We start from the raw sequence: 18714 nt of genomic DNA, 5'->3' as shown, positions 1-18714 counted from the left end.
ATGGAGGACTTGAAGCTAACTGAATATTGGGAAAGAGTTACCGGTATCATGATGATTCGAGCTGGGTATCAAAATACTGACATCATGACTACAATTCTATGCTCTGTGAACCCTGCAAAGGCTGTAAAATGTGACAAAGACAGCTGCAACAAAAATTATGAAGCTGTGGCCAGCAGGAAGGGACACATCGGGTGTTCTGACTGGATCTACATGCGAGACTTCATCGAACTGATGAACAATGCCTTAGTTCCAATTTAGACGGTTGTGTGAAGCTGTTGGAGACTGTGGTGAATCCCTGGTAGGAGAGGGTTGATTTTGAAAGGTCAGAAGTGCAGCAGTAGGATTCGGCTCTTTGTCATACATCGGGAGAGAATTAGAAGTTGTTGTTGGAGAGTTTCTACAGCTTCATCTGCCACAATTTCTGGCCTCTTAATTCCCTTGATTGTAACCCCATGGATTATTATGTATGGGATGCGGCTGAGAAAGACACCAATCGCTCATCTCTCTGCTGGCAACACCAAGGCCGTGCTGGTGGCCAAAAAGGTGTTCGAAGATCTTGCCTGGGACACAGCGAAGAAGGCACATGCCAGGTTCTGGAGCAGCCTTGAGGCTATGATGGCCACAAAATTGCAATAGCTTTAGTCACCATGGCTTAATGGTCAGGGTGTTGGACTCGCGCTTGTAAGATTGTGGTTTCGATTCCAGGACTGTGCGATGCGCTGTGTTCTTGAGAAAAATACTTCATTTTACACTACTCCATTTGGAGATATATATAAACACACACACACACGCATAAATACACACACACACACACACACACACACACACACACACCACACACACACACACACACAGATATATATATATATATATTATATATATATATATAATATATATATATACAAGGTGAGGCAGGAGGGACGGACTTTTTTGAGAAATTCACAAAATCACTAATTTTAGCTGCAAACAAATTTCATTGACATCAATGTGTTCGAATTGAATTTGCATTTGTCAAAATCATGTGTGAGAAACAGCATCCATCATGTGGTGTCCGTTTTCATTGATGCATTTCTGAAGGCTTTCTTAGAAGCTGGCCTCCACTCTCTCCAGCATTGCTCTGTCGATTTGAGCGACTTCCACGCGAATAGCTTCCTTCAAATCGTCCAATCTACGAGGCTTATGCGCATACACCCGTACCTTGAGATTTCCTCACAAGAAATAATCATACATGGACAAATCAAAGGACCGAAGGGGCGCCAAGGAATGTCAGCAAACCTGGAAATGAGGCGGTCACCGAAGAGAGGGCGAAGAACGTCCATTGATACTTTGGCTGTGTGGTCCGTCGCCCTATACTACTGTAACTACACACATCGAATAGGCACACGTTTTCATCGTAATTCAGGCAAAAAGAAGTTGTTTATCATCACGATGTAACGCTCCAAGTTCACAGTAACAGCATTTCCATTATTGTCTTAAAAAGTAAGGACCAATGACAGCAGGTTTTGCAAGAGCACACCAGACCGTCACATTTGGGCTGTGCAGTGGTCTTTCATGAGCCCCATAACGACAGTTCGGTTGATTCACCATGTCATTGGGATGAAAATGAGCGTCATCACTCATTATCAAATTGAAGTTGTCATTTGCCTTAAAAATTGCTTCCCTCTGATGTGCAAAGTAAAGCCGCTGTGCAGAGCGATTCGAACTCTGTATCAAAGCTTGTCTGACATGTTCCACATTTTCCTGGGTCCGCACCGTTCGTGGCGCCCTCACTAGTCTCCTATTCATTAGTGTACCTCGTCTACAAAGTGCATTCACCCAACGTAATATTGTGTTACGGATGGGAACAGCTTGATTTTGAGCGTTCTTTTCCTTTTGAGTGACGTGTTGGAAGGGAACACAAAAGTTTCTGCATTGGATGACAGTTTGTTTACATCGAAAATCATTAAGTTCAAGCTTTATAGGAGTTCGTAAAGAATGCGAAACTCACGCAAAAAAAACGGCTTAATAATGCGCGTGCGTGTGTGTGTGTGAAAACTAAGTTTCGGTGAAATTTCTAAAGATGACAGAAATAAATAGTCTCAAGGTCTTCAAGAACCTGCGTTTTGGGGGTGGATGAGTGTTGATTTTACAAGTATCTCGAATATATACCTATTTCTTTACTACCCACAAAGGGCTAAACACAGAGTGGACAAACAAGGACAGACAAACGGATTAAGTCGATTACATCGACCCCAGTGCGCAACTGGTACTTAATTTATCGACCCCGAAAGGATGAAAGGCAAAGTCGACCTCGGCGGAATTTGAACTCAGAATGTAACAGCAGACGAAATACCTATTTCTTTATTACCCACAAGGGGCTGAACATAGAGGGGACAAACATGGACAGACATAGGTATTAAGTCGATTATATCGACCCCAGTGCTTAACTGGTACTTAATTTATCGACCCCGAAAGGATGAAAGGCAAAGTCGACCTCGGCGAAATTTGAACTCACAACGTAACGGCAGACGAAATACCGCTAAGCATTTCGCCCGACGTGCTAACGATTCTGCTAGCTCGCCGCCTTCAGCAGACGAAATACCGCTAAGCATTTCACCCGGTGTACTAACGTTTCTGCGAATATATACCTTTGTTATATATATATATATATATCGCGAATATATACCTTTGTTAAAGCAGAACCAGGTCACTGAAATAATCTCGATTCACCCCTGTTTAACATAAGATAATGGTGAATTTCGCAGGTTAAACAAATCAAAGAACAATGGAAACGAAGGTGATGACTGAGGTTTCGATGCTTTGTCATGAATCCGGTGCACTGATAGGTATCAATTTATTAATTTCTCTTTATTGTTACTATTGTTTCTTGTATGTCTGGGGTTTTTTCCCTCTGCATTTCACTTTTGCACTTTTCTCAACATATTAGATCTTTGTGGCCGATAAAAGAAATATCGAAATTTTGGGAGAGGGGCCCAAATTTTTGGGGAGGGGGCCAGTCGATTAGATCGACCTCAGTATGCAAACTGGTACTTAATTTATCGATACCGAAGGGATGAAAGGCAAAGTCGACCTCGGCGGAATTTGAACTCAGAACGTAGCGGCAGATGAAATACCACTAAGCATTTCGCTCGGCGTGTTAACGTGTCTGCCAGCTCGCCGCCTTAGAAATATCAATAATCTTTTCTACACTAGGTACAAGACCCGAAAATTGGGGGAGGCAGGGGCAGTCGATTAGATTGACCCCAGTATGCAACTGGTATATAATTTATCGACCCCGAAAGGATGAAAGACAAAGTCGATCTCGTTGGAATTTGAACTCAGAACGTAACGGCAGACGAAATACCGCTAAGCATTTAGCCCGGCGTGCTAACGTTTCTTATTTCTTTATTGCCCACATGGGGCTAAACATAGAGGGGACAAACAAGGACAGACAAAGGGATTAAGTCGATTACATCGACCTCAGTGCGCAACTAGTACTTAATTTATCGACCCCAAAAGGATGAAAGGCAAAATCGACCTCAGCGGAATTTGAACTCAGAACGTAAAGACGCACGAAATACCTATTTCTTTACTACCCACAAGGGGCTAAACACAGAGAGGACAAACAAGGACAGACAAACGGATTAAGTTGATTACATCGACCCCAGTGCGTAACTGGTACTTAATTTATCGACCCCGAAGGGATGAAAGGCAAAATTGACCTCGGCGGAATTTGAACTCAGAACGTAACGGCAGACAAAATACCTATTTCTTTAGTATCCACAAGGGGCTAAACACAGAGAAGACAAACAAGGACAGACAAAGGGATTAAGTCGATTATATCGACCCTAGTGCGTAACTGGTACTTATTTAATCGACCCCGAAAGGATGAAAGGCAAAGTCTACCTCGGCGGAATTTGAACTCAGAACGTAGTGGCAGACGAAATACTGCTAAGCATTTCGCCCGGCGTGCTAACGTTTCTGCCAGCTCGCCGCCTTTAGAAATATCAATAATGTTAATCCAATGTCGGACCTTGGACACAACAATTATCTACGGTGCTAATTCTAGTAAGAAAGAAATGAAATCTTAATTAGCCTATCCCTGCTTCAGCCTTGCCTTTTATATATTCATAATTTCTTTTGACGACAGAATCTAGCTTTATAGTGGCTGTTTCTATTATTCAGAGATTTTACAGAAAGAAAATACTAACAGTGGCTGGCAACTTGTCAATACTGCACTTAACTTGCTCATATTTCCCTCTAATTGTAGATCATAAATCATTTTATAAAGCTTCCCTTTTCTTTGAACAGGGGTCTCACTCTATTCAACGCCAGGCAATGGACAGAAGAAAACATTGAAATAATGAAAGCTGGAGAAACAAAAGACATATTAATAACAGAACCTCACTTACTTCGATCCCTCGAGGACAGAAGATTATAAGAATACTTTAATCTTGAATAGCTTCTACACCCTTTCAAACTGTTCTTCCTCTCTTCTTTCTTCCTTTCTTCCTTCCTTCCTTTCTTTCTTTCTTTATTTATTTCTATTCTCCACCACTTTGTTCTTTTCTTCTTTCTTCCTTTTTCCTTCTTTCTGTTTTCCTCTCTATATGTATGTATGCATGCGTATATATATATATATATATATATATATATATATACAATGTATGTATGTATGTGTACGTACGCATGTAAGTAGGTACGCTTATAAGCTTGTATGTAGTTACGCATGTATGCATGCAGACTTGTATGTTTATATGTATGTAATTACATTTGTACGCACACATGTCTATCTATCTGTTTGTTTGTATGTATGTATGTAGGTGAGTGCATCTTGTATCTGTGACGTCAATCAGATGAAAAGTTGAGAACAAAAGGCAAAATTTTCTATAGACGAACAACGTAAGACGAAGAATGAATGACTGAAAAGAATGGAGATAAAAGAATATAATTTCTCACACTATCATAAAGTCAGACGACAGTTATAGCGAAGCTGTGACTGTCGTATGTTTTCCAGAAGTGAAGTGAAATGACAACTAGTAAAAACTATGACTGATTTCCCAACGTGGCTAACCTCTACTCTACGAAGCGCCATGATAATTTGATCTTGATGAGAATTATACGGCATTCTGAACAACAGAATTGATCCGTGACTGGTGGATTAAAGATATTAAAGAATTTGAGTGACTCCTGGTTCAAATACATTCTAAAGATTCTGAAAATTTGTTTATTACTGAGACAATGAATATATCTAGTTTTGTGATAAGGTTGCGTTATCGTCTGCTGTATCAATGATTTTAATTGCCGCCGACGCCATTTTCGACATCATTGTTGCTGTCATTATTGTAGTTTAGCGCTTGGTCATTCTTCATCGAGCTGGCCTTATGATAAAATGCGTTGAAGCCTCAACCATCTTTTACCTTTTATCTTTTACTAGTTTCAGTCATTTGACTGCGGCCATGCTGTGGCACCGCCTTTTAGTCGAACAGATCTACCCCAGGACTTACTTTCTTAAAGTCTGATGCTTATTATACCGGTCTCTTTTGCCGAGTACAATCTTTCGCTGGTAGGAAGGAGGCAGGACATTTGATCGCAGTATCACTTTCTTCGATGTATGTATGTATGTATGTATGTATGTATGTATGTATGTATGTATGTATGTATGTATGTATGTATGTATTATGTATGCATATGTGTATGTGTTCCCACTCACACAAAAACAAACATAACACACCCACGTCATTCAGATTTGGTTCAATGCTATCTTCATGTTATCGATACGCGAAACCCTTCCATACCTCTCGCGACCCCCATCCCATCGCTACACTGGGCAAAGCTACTACGCAGTCACTCGACCTGCTAGAAATGGCAGCCAAATCTACCTCAAAGCTCAACGTATATTCTTAAATAACAAGGAATACATTCCATAAAGGCTTTGTAGGCGGATGTGTGATACGAAACTCGGTTCCCAACTCGGGTTCAGTCCCACTGCGTGGCACCTTGAGCAAATGTCTTCTACTGTAGCCTCGGGCCGATCAAAGCATTGTGAGTGGATTTAGTGGACGGAAACTGAAAGAAGCTCATCGTATATACATACATACATATATACATACATACATACATACATACATACATACATACACACACACACACACACACACACACACACACACACACACACATACATATATATCTTATAACCATATTTAGTTTATAGAAATCACACAGATTATAATTTAACATTTGTTACTAGGTTGTTCTAAATTCATAGAAATATTGCTTATAATTTAAAGCCTTGTTATTAAACTTTTGAAAATAGTGACACTACCTTGACAGGTGACACGTTGGGGTGATGAATAACCGAGATGAGGGATGGAACGATGGTCTGGCTATGCAGACTTAATTATGAGTGGAATATGTATATATACAATATATTATATATTATGATATTTATATCAGTTAGCTATTAAACATTTTATTACATCAATTAATAAAATTGTTATTTAATAATTTAATTAAATTAAGAAAATATGAAGTATGCCATGATAATAATTTAATAATCTTGCATAATTTTAATTTATAAATATCTTGTAAGATACCCCACCAGCTGTTTATGGCTGACCAAGATCATCCTGCCCAGAATACGGCAAGACATCGAAGTTTTGCTGGGGTTCAGCGTCTTGATCAGGCCGACCGAGGTAGGGGACTCCACTACATGCAGCGATAACATGTTGTCGACAAACAGGTCTACAATCCTTCTGTCCATCATAGACTGTCAGACGCCAGTGACAGCAGTTTGGGCAAACGCCTCACCAATGCTGAGCTGACGTGCTTTCATTGCACATGGCTGCGACAACTGGCTACTGGTAATGCTACCAGAGATTGTCTGTGTTTCCCTGACGAAGAACCGACCTTGATTCTCTCCTCAAACCGGAAGTCATGCGCTGAGTGTTTCCTCTTGACATACAACTTTAAGTTGCAGAGGCTCGCCGTTTGTCCCTTGATTGTGGTCTCCTTGGGCTGGCACATGATGGACCGGATGTACAGGATTTTGGTGTTCCTCTTATCTCTTGACGTAAGGACAAAGTAGTCTTCCATGTGGAGCCAAGAATCCTGAGACTCCTGGCTCTCAACCTGAGTGACATCTGCCTCCTCCACAGCCGTTGCACACACCTCAGCAGGCCCATCATCCTCAGACCGAACAAAAACGTCTTCACCTTCTATAACGATAAGCGATAACTTGATAAACCGATAACATACACTGCTGTCGCTAACACTGTAAGACTGTAATATGACAACGTCGTAAGTGAGCACTACTCAAAACTGCAGAATTACACAATGCTGCTCAGCTAGCAGCTGCTGCGTCGACCAATCACGTCTTGTCACGTGTACACGTAGTCAGCCAATAGCGTGCCTGACGGACTCTTCGAGACATGCTCATAACAGACAGGAACAAACGTATGAATTTTAGCGGACTTAAAGTTAGTGGAAGCTAATTGGTCCGTTGACGGTTTCCAAAGGTAGCGAAAACGTTAATCCGCTAAACGAAAAGTTAGCTTCGCTAATCAGTTGTTAGCGGATTGGTGGAACGGTTTCCACCACTGTGCGTATATATATGTATTTATATGTATATGTAAATATATGTATGCATGTATATATTTGTGTATGTATATATATGTGTGTATATATATGTACATGTATGGATATATATATGTACATATATGTATATATATACATATAAATATGTATGTGTGTATGTATATATATATACACACACGTGTATATATATATATATATATATATATATATATACACTTGTGTATTTATGTATGTGTATGTGTGTGTATATATATATATATACGATGAGCTTCTTTCAGTTTCCGTCTACTAAATCCACTCACAAGGCTTTGGTCGGCCCGAGGCTACAGTAGAAGACATTTGCTCAAGGTGCCACGCAGTGGGACTGAACCCGAGTTGGGAACCGAGTTTCCTATCACACATCCGCCTACAAATCCTTTATGGAATGTATTCCTTGTTATTTAAGAAGATACGTTGTACTTTGAGGTAGATTTGGCTGCCATTTCTAGCAGGTCGAGTGACTGCGTAGTAGCTTTGCCCAGTATAGCAATGGGATGGCGGTTGGGAGAGGTATGGAAGGGTTTCGCGTATCGATAACATGAAGATAGCATTGAACCAAATCTGAATGACGTGGGTGTGTTATGTTTGTTTTTGTGTGAGTGGATACACATACACACATACATAAATACATACATACATACATACACATACATATTGCATACACAGATAGGAAGAGAGCCCATACACACACTTATATGAACATGCCTACACAGACACACAGACCCACAAATACATACATACATACATACAGACAGACAGACACTCACACACACAAATACACATACATGCATGCATATGTGCGTGTGTACAAACATATATGGCTACATATATAAATACATACACATATACATACACAAACATACATACATACATAGACAGACAGACATACGTACGTACATACATACATACAAACATACATACACATATTTATGCATGCATAAATATGCACACACACATCTATACATACATGAATACACGTATACATATATACATACACCTACACATACACCTATACATACATGAATACACGTATACATATACACATACATTCACATTTACATGCACACATAACTACACACGCGTATAAATGCATGCATACATACACCCACACACTCACATACATACATACATACATACATACATACATACATACATACATACAAGCATGCATACACATACATATCTACATATATACATACATGAACATACATGCATACATAACTACACACACATATAAATGCATGCAGAAATACACCCACATACTCACATACATATATACAAGCATACATATCTACATACATGCACATACTTGCACATACATAACTACACGCACGTATAAATGCATACATAAATACACACACATTCACATATGCACAAATGTATACACATACATACATAGACATACATACATACATACATACCAACGTGCACGCGCATACATGACTACATATATACGTGCTTACACAGACACATACACACGCACACACAAACACACACACACACACACACTCAAACAAACACACACACACACACACACACACACACACACACACACACACACACACACAACACACACACACACACAAACACACACACAGACTTGTGAGCTGGCTGGCTGCTGTACCTGAATAGAATAATGCTAATCGGGAACACGCCTGTTTCCGTAGCAATGAAGACGTCAGCGTTCACTGAAAAATGAAGTCCGAACGATCGATTATGTTGGATTTCTTTATTTCTGTTTATTTTAAGAATTTTTGAGTGCATTTGGAAGGGAAGAAAGAAAGGTGGGAAGGAGGGAGAGAGAGAGAGAGAGAGAGACATAAAGAGAGGGAGGGAGAGGGAGAGAGAGAGAGCGAGAGAGAGAGAGAGAGAGAGAGAGAGAGGAAGAGGGGAAGGTGAATATTTTATTTTTTAATTTTTGTATCCATTTAGTTGTAGCAACAGCAATAATTATTGATGATGATGATGATGATGACGACGATGGCGTGAATGATGACGATGATGATGACGATGGTGTGGATGATGATGATGATGATGGTGATGGCGATGGCGTGAATGATGATGATGATGATGGCGATGGCGATGATGATGATGATGATGGTGATGATAAGGATGGTGATGGTTGTGTTGTTGTTGTTGTTGTTGTTGGTGGTGGTGGTGGTGGTGGTGGTGGCGGCGGCGGTGGTGGTGGTGGTGTTGATTCTTTCCTATTTTTGGTATAAGCCCCAGCAATTATAGGCAGATATGGTGGTGGGTGGCAGTCGGTCTCGAGAAAGAATGAAAGGTAAAGTCCTCATCGGCAGATTTTGGACTCGGAACTAACTTTAAAAACCAGAAGAAATGCTGCTAAGCATTTTGTCTGACGCGCCAACGATTCTGCCAGCTCACTGCCTTAATAATTCTCTTTTCTTTTATGCTTCAAGTCCAATGACTGTGGCCATGCTGGAGCAATGCCATTGAAATAATAATAATAATAATTTTGGGGTGGGGATGAGTCGATTACATCGACCCCAGTGGTATTTATTTTATCGACCTCAAAGTAGTGAAGGACAAATTAACCTCGGTGATGTAGTAGTAGTAGTAATAGTAGTAGTAGTAGCAGCAGCAACAGCAACAGTAGTAGTAGTAGTAATAGTAGTAGTAGTAACGGCACAGAAGAAAAAGGAAAAATTTATTGGTGGTGTTGGTGCTGCTGTTGCTGGCGACGTCGATTGGGACGGCAGTGGTGGATGGCGACAACAGTGAAGAAGGTAATCAAGTCTGATGATGAACCACATCCATCATCGTCATCATCATCATCGTCGTCATCATCGTCATCATCGTCGTCATCGTCGTCGTCATCATCGTCGTCATCGTCGTCATCATCATCGTCATCATCATCATCGTCGTCATTATCATCATCATCGTCGTTGTCATCATCGTCGTCGTCATCATCATCATCATCATCATCATCATCGTCATCATCATCATCAATGTCATCATTCGGAAATGAGGTCTTCAAAAAATATTCCGTAGTTATTGCAGAGGAAACTGGAGATAAGACACCCCTCACGTTTAGCGGACGCCATTTTTATTGAGGTATGTTGATTCAAAGGATGGTAAGATAAAATAGGTATAAAAGAGATTTCCTAAGTTCACCGATTACGTGGCTAAAAGATTGTTCGGTTAATCAGGACTATCTTACAGAAAGTTAGTACGCCATTGTTCAGAAACACTGCAGCAGAAAGGAAGCATATGATAGCGATACCAATATGGCGAGAAAATACAATGACACCCACGACAAAGTACTAGAGCAGTAAAAGGCTGGCATGCAACTAATTTGTGCGGAAACGATACAGCTGAGTGCATAGTGAGGCAGTTCAAATTATTTATGGTTTGTTTTGGTTCTAGTTCTAAATGATGGGAATAATAATAATAATAATAATAATAATAATAATAATAATAATAATAATAATAATAATAATAATAATAATAATAAATAATAATAATAATGATAATGATAATAATAATAATAATAATAATAATAATAATAATAATGATAATTAATAATAATAATTAATAATAATAATAATAATAAATAATAATAATAATCAATAATAATAATAATTAATAATAATAATAATTAATAATAATAATGATAATAATTAATAATAATAATAATAATTAATAATAATAAATAATAATAATAATAACCGGATATTATTACAAAAGATCAGACAAAAAGATGTGTTTATTAATTGACATGGGTATCCCTTGCGATCACAATATAGCGGCGAAAAAATTTGACAAGATTAGTAAATATAAAGACCGGCTAATAGAAATTGAAAAAATGTGGCATCTCAAGGCGACTACAGTACCAGTGATTGTAGGATCTCTAGGAATGATAAAAAAAAAAGGTACTGAAACCTATTTGAAAATGATTCCAGGTTTACAATCCCTACAGGAAGTGCAAAAAATCGTATTAACTGGAACGGCTCATGTACTGAGAAGAGCGTTATCGCTGTGAAAACAACATCCATCCAAGAATTTATTTATTTATTAATTTTTAAATACATATTTTATCTGTGAATTTGCGTGTGTAATCTGGGAATGCATACAATGAGCTTCTCTGCCCTAGGTGTATGGAAAACACTCGGCGAGAAACGGAAGAAAATTTGAAGAAAGAAGGAAAAATCATAATAACAATAATAATAATAATGGTTGCGATGTATGTAACTGGTGTACCCTTATCAGACGGGTAGTCATGATGGGTATACAGGGTTTCGTAAATTTTACCCCAGTGTCACTCAATAACTTGATATTTCGCCCGATTTGAGTCGAAATTCCATCACCTCGATCGACCTTTGTCTTTCATCTTTTCAGGTTCGATAAAATAAGTACCAGCTGAGCACTGCGATCGATGTAATCGAATTACCCACTCATACGATATATATTTCCACATGACCCTGGAAGGTATGAAAGGCAAAGTTGACCTCTGTGGCTTTTGACCACAGAATATATGATTACCGAAACAAATGTCGCTGAGGATTTTGCCCGGTATGCTAACGATTCACTCAGCTTGCCACTAAAGCTATTAATAATAGAATGTAGAATATTGGGTTAAATGTAGAACGTATGTCATATCTGTGAATGTGGGTTCGGATCCCACGAACAACTTTTGACTTTTTTTTCTGTCCAAATGGATTTTAAACCCATTATTCTACATAGCTTAAGCTTCTTCAAGTTCCACCGTTAAAAATGATTTAATATCTCTCGAATTTTTTTTATTTCTTATAAGGTAAACAACGTACAACACTCGCTGAGAAGAACAATGCTTCTAAAATGGATGGAGAAAGTAGGAAAGGTTGCTCTGATATAATGGCAGAACGTTACCACGGGAAACCTACGAGTGTTTTTACATCCAAGAAGGGGGGTTTTGACCCCAAATCCTACACGCTATTATTTATAGCGTTATCTACTTCCAGATACACCCACCATTAAAAACGATTTATTTCGTATTAAAAACTTTTTAGAGTCCACCATGTCGCAAACATAACTTGTTGATGTTGCAAGACTGAATAATACTGAATCAATACCTATGAAAATCAATTGCCAGAGAAATTGATTTTAGTAGACCGAAAGAGCCAGAAGAACTCGTTTCATTAGCTGATTAGGCTTAACGTCCCTTTGTGCATAAAATATATATTGTTATTTTATCAGTCTGATGCACAGGGAGGGAATAAAGCATTTACAAAAGTTCTAGCAGTGGTTACATTCAAACAAGCTAACGTTAGCCATCATATTCAATTATGCTTTCATAATCATTCGCAAACAGTTCTCTATGCTGTTCGTAGTTTTTTATTTATCATATTCATGTATTCTTACAAAAGAAGGTTAGATTAGTATTTCAAAATTTTATGTTATCCAATCTTCTTTATTGATAAAACTTAATCCGTTTAAACATTAAATCCTCAATTTTGAGAGACGCTCACCCACAGCACAAACAGAGAAAAATGCAGTCGTGTTCCGCCTTGCAAAATTTTCCTCCAAAGGCCCGTAACTTAAGCGTGTGACTCAAACAAGATTCAGTTGCTATTTTTAGCATGTCTAGCAACCACGAATAGATTCCCTCATTGCGTTTTATTTTTTATCTTTTACCTGTTTCAGGCATTCGATTGCGGCCATGCTGGGACATCGCCTTGAAAAGTTTAGTTGAACACATCGACCACATGAACTTTGTCTTTTCGTTTTAAAGCCTGATATTTATTTTATCTTTATCTTTTGCCGATCTGCTAAGTTATGATGACATAAACAAACCAGCACCGACTGTCAAGCTGTGGTGATACAAACATAAATAAAAAGACACATACACACACACAAGCACATACACAGACAGACAGACAGACAGACAGACAGACAGACAGATAAACTAGATGCGCTAAGCAGTGATTGAGATAAATATAAATTTGTTACCAGTTCAAATATTTGTGCGAGATAATTTGAACATGTAAGAAGGCTCTTCACTGCAGTTTGTCATGGATAAGCATTGCGAAGTAGTAATCTTCTCATCAGCATCAAATTCGAAATATACGAGAAAAAATGAAGGCAGGATAAAAAAAAAGTGAAATGAGAAAAAAAATTTTAATTGGGAGTTGCATCCCTTTTAATCAAAATTAATATGGTTGCTGAAATTAATTCAACGGATAGAATATAAAAGTTTGTGAGATTACATGTTTAATCCGGAGAGGTGTTTTCCAGCTCAATAAAAGAAATTTGTTCAATAATAAAAATTTCAGATCTTTAATTTCGTAGGTCAGTAGAGTTCTTAGATTAAAAATGTATATGAGATCTATGGGCTAAACAAAGCCTGCATTTCTTTGATCTATTAACGAATGGTGGGGATCATTCAACAATGCTCCACTTGATCAGGTGTGATTTATTGTTAGCCTTCAGCTCCCAGATATGTCTAGCAGACTTCGTGGCTTCCTTCTTATTCAGGTTGCAGAAAGAAGACTAGTGGTTAGCGTATCTTTTTTAGAAATCATTTTCACTTATACCAATGTACTTGTCTTGGAGCACTGCGGTGACTTCAGCTTCATAAACCACTGAACTAATCATGCATATCTGGTTGGATGGGCAAGTTTTTGTGTTTCAACAGTTACAACTTGGAGTGGACACGTAGTGTAACCTGCGAGTGATAATACTTTCCATTATTTACATTTGACGAATATTTGTCCTCATCTTGTTTGTTGTTAACACAACGTTGGGCATACACGGCATATGACGTAGTGATTAAAAGCGCGGGCTACTAACCCCAAGATTCCGAGTTCGATTCCAGGCAGTAATCTGAACAACAACAACAATAATAATAATAATAATAATAATAATAATAATAATAATAATAATAATGATAATAATAAATTTAATGCAAACCTCACATATATACATAAACAGTCCTCTCACCTCCTCCTGTAGAGTTCAAAATCTTTAAAGTCAATATCAAGCAAAACGGTTAGGTTTTAGGATTAGGGTTGGGGTTTTAGGGTAGGGGTTGGGATTAGAGTTACGTCATTGATTGGCTGAAATTACCGAAATACGACAATTTTAATACGAAATAACTTCATAAATATAAACTTTTCTCAAAAACGCTAAGAGTAAAAGATGTTTTATATGATACATTCTACCAGTATACGAAGTTTGAAAGTGTTTAATTACAAAAAATTATTTTCTAAATCTGCCAGTCAAAAGGTAAAGTTCCAGTTGCTGGATTTGTGTCAGAATTTGAATGCATTCCTACAAGCAAGAAAGTAGAGGGTTTGAGAAGATGCAAAATAAATCATTTTAAAGGTGAGAGTCGAAGTGGATTCAGTTATAAATAATTGCGTATAATACATTCTGTTAAAAGAAACCCCTTTATAGATAGACATCACAGGAAATAATACTATAGATTTCAATAAACACTTATAGTCTTGCTCAAGAATATAATACACTGTCCATTACAGGAGTTGAACCCATGACATTATGATCGTGAACCGAACACTCTATGGACTTGGCCACCTTCACCCATCAGCATTAATTACAAAATGTATGTCGACCAACCCACTAGTGTATCAATCAGATGGAGAATTAAGAATCCTTCAAGAACTAGCAATGGCTTCCAAAGTGGCAACCCCCCACCCCAAAAAAAATTGGAGTATTCGAAAAGACGAAAACAGCACAACATAGCACAGACAACATTATTGCGTTTCCTTGAAGTTTGATAAAGCATTTTTTTAAAAATGTAATTTTTTTTCAAGCGCCCTTCAGACAGAAACGTTAAAATGATGTTAGAAGTATTTTCGTAAAAATAAGAGACCATAGAAATCTTTTAGAAAATAAAGGATTCACATGCGGAGTTTCAAACTCTAAATTACACTAGAGAGACAAACTACCGAGATTTTTTCTTTCACAGAATTCTTGTTACGTAAAAGATAAGCAACACGAAACTTTTGATTGTGTGGTAACATGACCTCCTATAAATAGTAAGAGGAAAACTATTTCAAAACATTGTGCTGGAAGTAGTCACTAAAATTACTGGCAAAGTATGATTCTGTCATGGAATTGTATCTCACTAATGTAAAAAAAAAAAAAAAAATACTTTGGAAGAATATTTCGTCCCGTTGATACAAAAAGAATATAATGAGCTGATGATTTCTACTCTTTTTACAGAAATTATTATGTAGCATTCATTTATAAGACCAAATATTTTGACCACTTATGTGACTTTACTCAAAAACTAGCAGATTGAAAGCAAATAGAAACAGCTCATTGTATTAGTACTGAGTCTAAGGAAAAAGCAATTCTTTCAACAAGTGTGTGCAAAAATGTGACAGACTTAATTTTGGATCAACTTTCAAAAGACGAAATGCTATTATCAAGCCAAAACCGGATTATATTGACTAAACCTAAACGAAAGTCAATAGACACTGATATTGTCTCTAGTGGTAATGCTCACTATGCAACCAATCCACTCTTTTCAACTTCTCCTAAAATCAATTCAATTAAAAGAAAAAAAAACTCTAGAAGATTAAAGCAACTTCTCAACTGCAGATGAATAGGCTTGCCATTCTTTCTATTATGTCCCATAAGATATTAACATTTTCAACGAACACACATACACATATGTACATATGTTTTTATGCGTGCTATCTATATATTCTTTTAACAGCGGAATTCTGTTAAAATGATACTAATAGTTTATTACAAATGTATTCGCATGAAACAGTTGGTATCGTATTAATAATACTCTATTACTGAAAGGAATTAGTCACTCACCAATATAGTATTGATCACTCTCTCTTAGTTTCTTATTTCTTTATTGCCCACAAGGGGCTAAACATAGAGGGGACAGACAAAGGGATTAAGTCGATTACATCGACCCCAGTGCGTAACTGGTACTTAATTTATCGACCCCGAAAGGATGAAAGGCAAAGTCGACTTCGGTGGAATTTGAACTCAGAACGTAACGGCAGACGAAATACCTATTTCTTTACTACCCACAAGGGGCTAAACACAGAGGGAACAAACAAGGACAGACAAACGGATTAAGTCGATTACATCGACCCCAGTGCGTAACTGGTACTTATTTAATCGACTCCGAAAGGATGAAAGGCAAAGTCGACCTCGGCGGAATTTGAACTCAGAACGTAACGGCAGACGAAATACCGCTAAGTATTTCGCCCGGCGTGCTAAGGTTTCTGCCAGCTCGCCGCCTTATTTTAGTTTCTTACTTAACGTAATGTGTGTGTGTGTGTGTGTGTGTGTGTGTGTGTGTGTGTGTGTGTGTGTGCGTGGGGAGAGAGAGAGAGAGAGGCAGATAGATAGATAGATAGATAGATAGATAGATAGATAGATAGATAGATAGATAGATAGATAGATAGATAGATAAAGTGGCGACTTCTCCGCTTGAAGAAGAGAGTCGAAAATAATTCATTTTTAATAAATTGATACTACGATACTGCAACCCAACTGAGAATAAAAAAATCAGCATCGTTATGAAAGTTTACTGTTAGAAAGAGCAAGGGAGATAATTATTGAAATTTCAATCTGAAACAAAATCATAATGCTAATATAAAGGGATTAATTGGGAGGAGGAGATAACTGCCTTGGGTGACGCTTTCATATTGGCGGCAGCATTTGTGGGTCTGCTATATAACATTGGTTTCCCGTGGGTGGCAAACAGGGTGCTCCGAGTAACGCACAGTATAGCTACGCCACATGTTTCAGTTTTATTGGGTCTCCTCCGTGAAGAATTTACTCACTTAATGTTAATCAAGATCTCAGAATAATTCAGAGGATTCGTTGGTTTGTTTGTTCTTTGCAATGGCATATTCACTCATTAGACAAATTAGAATAATGAGACTGGAAAATTAAATAACGGTGACGTGACTTTTGAATGAAGAATTCATAGATAACGACACGGTAAGCCGAAAATTAATTTTAATTAATTGAAGAATCACGTACATTATTTTGGATGTGCTTTTACATTATAGAAGAACCAGACCAGACCAGACCAGACACCTATACAAATATAATATATAAGACCCCCACGCATACAGACATATATGCCGACATTCATGCATACACACAAACACACACACACATGCGTGCGCACACATACACGCACACATGTGTGCGCACACACATACACATATATACACACACAGTCGTACATACACACGCAAATATACATATATATATATATATACATAAATGAATACATATGTGTATATATACATACATATATACACATACACACACATATATGTGTATGCATACATACACACACACACATATATATGCATACATACATACACACAAGCATACAAACATACATACATGCATGCATACATACATACATACATACATACATACACACAAGCATACAAACATACATACATGCATGCATACATGCATACATACATACATACATACACACACACACACATACATACATACATACATGCATGCATACATGCATACATACATACATACATACATACATACATACACACATACATACATACATACATACATGCATGCATACATGCATACATATACATACATACATACAAGCATACAAACATACATACATGCATGCATACATGCATACATACATACATACATACATACATACATACAAACATACATACATACATACACACACACACATACATACATACATACAAGCATACATACATACATACATACAAGCATACATACATACATACATACATACAAGCATACATACATACATACATACATACATACATACATACATACAAGCATACATACACACACACACACATACATACATACAAGCATACAAACATACATACATGCATGCATACATGCATACATACATACATACATACATACATGCATGCATACATGCATACATACATACATACATACATGCATACATACATACATACATACATACATACATACATACATACATGCATACATACATACATACATACATGCATACATACATACATACAACATACATACATACATACATACATACATACATACATGCATGTGCGTATTTACATATACACACGCGTGTACCACCAC

Source organism: Octopus sinensis, linkage group LG13 (assembly GCF_006345805.1).
Source record: "Octopus sinensis linkage group LG13, ASM634580v1, whole genome shotgun sequence".
Lineage (NCBI taxonomy): Eukaryota > Metazoa > Mollusca > Cephalopoda > Octopoda > Octopodidae > Octopus > Octopus sinensis.
The sequence above is the reverse complement of the archived record's forward strand: the minus strand, read 5'-3'. Positions refer to the sequence as shown.